This window comes from Marmota monax, unplaced genomic scaffold (assembly GCF_021218885.2).
Source record: "Marmota monax isolate L192 unplaced genomic scaffold, Marmota_monax_Labrador192_F-V1.1 WCK01_AAM20220418_F8-fsc00148, whole genome shotgun sequence".
NCBI classification, from domain to species: domain Eukaryota; kingdom Metazoa; phylum Chordata; class Mammalia; order Rodentia; family Sciuridae; genus Marmota; species Marmota monax.
In genome coordinates this window covers 209,912-213,970 of record NW_026693034.1, presented here as the reverse complement: position 1 = coordinate 213,970, position 4,059 = coordinate 209,912, and positions in this window count along the sequence as shown.

Sequence of the window (4,059 nt, the reverse complement as noted above, 5' to 3'; positions counted from 1 at the left end):
CCTGAATACAACAGACAGGCAGCCTTTCCAATCCACAGTGACACTGAGGTGCAGCACACACCTCCTCCAGTGCCATGAGGAACTGTCTCTGGACCCAACATGTTCATTGGCACTCCCAACCATGAGACCCCATTATTCATCCACCAAAGCTTAGATACCACCTAGTTCCCCAAATTAGCAAGATCAAGTTTTACCTAACTGAGAAGAATGTGCACTTAGCTAAGTTAGACAAGTAATCTTGCTTGCATTATTTTTCCATAATCAAAATTATGAATTTTGGAATTTGAACCTCATACACAAATCATTCCAGAGCACTACTGTGCCTCTCTATAACCACAGAAATTCACTCAGACAGTGCAAGTCAAGATAGGCTTCCCATGAGAGGAACCACCTGGGCCACCATTAGGAAAGGATGAAAATACCATAATGATTGTCATCCTTACATCACTGTTTTGATGGATCACCTGTCCATTTATACTTATATCAGCCTGATGCCTCCCTGAATGTTATTGAGATGGAACTTTAACCTGTTGTCAATGAGAACAAGAAAGGAGATAAACCATTCATGTTGATAAGGACTGTATGTTACTCATACCTGTATGATTCATTTTATGTGGCTGGACTGTCCTTATTTATGCTACATCCTTATTTGTCTCTGTCTGCAACCAGAATAATAACTGGGAATTAGTCATCTGAGTACTTAAATATTTAGAACAGACCTTTTAAGGTATGTATTTTCTGCTTCCCCCCCCCCCCAGATTGCTCCCTCTTCAGAACAACCAAATCTACACATGTATATCACCTGGCTTTTGTTTCTTTAAATTATAATTGTGTCTGTGGGATAGTTAAGGAGAAGCAATATACTACTTCCTCCTAGGTTGATCAAATGGCATCAAGTTCAATACTCATTTTACCATCTTCTGCCTATTTATTATGTGGGTGGGCATCCAAATCTAGCCATCTAGGATCAAGGCAGATCCCAGGGTTAGGCTATCAGCAACAATCTCACCATAACCCCAAATCTTTTTTATACTTTTTCTATGGAACTATATAATTTCATCTTTTTTCAAGACATATATTTGGCTAAGATGATGAAATAACCAAGGCTAATATGATTTCCCCCTTATTTATTTCCTAATTTCCTTATTTATGCTACGTCCTTATCTGCAACCAGAATAATAACTGGGCATTAGTCATCTGAGTACTTAAATATTTAGAACAGACCTTTTAAGGTATGTGGTAAGTGTTTCACTAAATATGTGTCAGGAGGAGAGGCCAGAGGTCACGAGGGCACTCTCCTGGCACATAATGCTCTCCTGCATTGGTGCAGCACAAATTTAGTATGCAAATCACTTCGTGTTTGAAGATATTACCCTCTATGGAATTAAGTTCATGATGAATCTCTCTCTCTCTCTCTCTCTCTCTCTCTCTGTGTGTGTGTGTGTGTGTGTGTGTGTGTGTGCTCATGTATGTGATAACTTCTCCCTGGCCTTGAACTCCTGGGATCAAGTGATCCTCCTGCCTCTTCCTCTTGAACAGCTGGGACTATAGATGTCTGCCACCCCGCCTGGCTAGAGCATGGCTTCTTTGATTGTCCTTTGCAGAACAAGAACCTTTGCATAGGTTGGGCCCCAGCACTGGATGTGTTTTTCATCTCAAGGAACGACTAACCCATCCTTGTTGGTACAAATCACAACCAGTCCAACCAGGACCAGAGATAAGTAGGAGAGGGGGAAAATCATATTAGCCTTGGTTATTTCATCATCTTAGCCAAATATGTCTTGAAAAAAGATCAAATTATATAGTTCCATAGAGGTTTTACATACAAAAAGTATAAAAAAGATTTTGGGTTATGGTGAGATTGTTACTGACAGCCTAACCCTGGGACCTGCCTTGATCCTAGCTGGCTGGATTTGACTGTCTGCCCACATAATAAATAGATAGAAGATGGTAAAATGAGTATTGAACTTGATGCCATTGATCAACCGGGGAGGAAGCAGTTAGATTGCTTCTCCTAACCTATCCCACAGACACAATTATAATTTACAGAAACAAAAGTAAGGTGATATACATGTGTATATTTGGTTGATCTGAAGAGGGAGCAATCTGGAAAAAAAGGCAGGAAATACACACATGCAGATTTAGTTAGTCTGTGTTAGTCCCAGAAGGAAGGAAATCCCCATTTCCATCTTCTTTGGTGCCTGTCAGGGTGGGAGGTGTAAGCCCCATGGCCCTCCAATTTCTACTCTCAGCATGAGGAGGTCATTCCCAATGTCAGATGGGGTGCCTCCAAATTCAGTCTGTTTCAAGGCTGTTAGTTGTCAATAGTTATCAAATGACACTGTAATCTCTCCTTGTTTGAATGCACGCCAGAGATGTGGTAAGGGTTGGTGAAGGGTGAGTGTCAGTTGGCGCAGAGTAAGAAAAAATAGAGAAGGAAGCACATAAGCACAGCTTAAATGTCTTCTCATTCTGTTATGTTTTGAGAACTTGGAGACTTTGTTACCTAATCCTCAGTTTCTCAGGCTAATCAGACAAAGAATTTGACTCAGAGTTGAGATAATGAGCTGATATAACTTCCAAACACTCAGACCTAGCATCACTCACATCAGGAATCTGCTGAGGGTCCCACAATGACAATTGTTCGTATAAGACTCCTCCTAAACCAGGTCCCAGGGTCTGCTCTCCACCCACAACCACCCATTTACCAAAAAGCAGGAAGCCATCTGCTCAGACACCTCTTGGCCTAATGAAAAATCTGGGATCATCTTTTTGGAGTTCTGGTGCTGGATGTGCTCTCTGTGGTGATATCTGCCATGAGATGGGTGGGTAGAGATTTGCGGTTCACCTGGCCATGCAGGCTGCTGTTCTTCTCTTCTGTCCTTTCACACCCATTGTTCATGGACATGCATTATTTTCAGAGACAGAGTCTATTCTTTGCTCTAAAATCTGTCTAACTTTCTGGCTACTGCAGGGATCTCTTACTGGCTGCACAGGAAGTAGCCTGGATTGACATTACTCAGTGCATCCATCAGCTTCATCTTGTCCATGCCCACTATTTTTTTCTAGGGGACTTCTTCCCATCAGGGTACTGGCACAGCAGCCTGAATGTTCTGGGAAGGTGGCTGTGGCCCAAACAAGCCAAATAATCTTCCTGTATTAATAAACCAGGAAGATGAATTGGTCAGCAAAGACACACAGGGAAAGAACCTGCAGAGGCCCAGCAATCTCTCCTGATTCAATGACCAAACATCTCTGATACCAGCTCTTTGTAAAGAACTCTCCTAGGGACTAGGTGCATAATAGTGGATAGTACAGAGACCCTGCTGCAGAGAAGTTCACATTCTGGAAAGTTAAACAAAGGTGGAATCCAACAATGTTGTTGGAGAGTAAAGAGAAAAACAACAAGAGAAATGTGTTCCAGGGATACTAGAAGTTGTCCAGGGGAGGAAGTGGTTCTGTGAAGAGGTGGTATTGAAAGCATTTACCAGATGAAGTTTTGACTGAGCTGGGTTTTGAAGGATGATTAAGAGTCTTCTGGGCTGGGGCTGGGACTCAGTGGTAGAGTGCTTGCCTAGCTTGTGTGAGGCCCTGGGTTTGATTCCCAGCACTGCATAGAAATAAATAAGGAAAGAAAGAAAGAAAGAAAATTTTTAAAAAGTCTTCCATGGAGCAAGAGGGCATTGTAAGCAGAGGAAAGAGCATGAATAGTTATTTAGATATAATCTTTTTGGGTGGAATTAAAGGATTTTGTAATGAGAACACCCAAGGAGACAAAAACTGATTAGAGGACATTTAATTCCAATGTTTCACTTGAGTTTCTGATAAGAAGCAATAACCTTAGGGCATAATGATAACACTGATCAAAGTTTTTATTAATTTTTATAAACCTGAGCTCAAAGATCAAGGTAGGTATGTCTCATGACTCACTGCCAACTGCCAAGGTGGAGGGGGCATCTTGCTTCTGCAATAGTGGGTGGGGCACAGGTGTTTTTTTTTCTATTGGCTGTACACCCAACCCCGCCTCCTTTCCCAGCATATAAATATGCCAGTCTGACT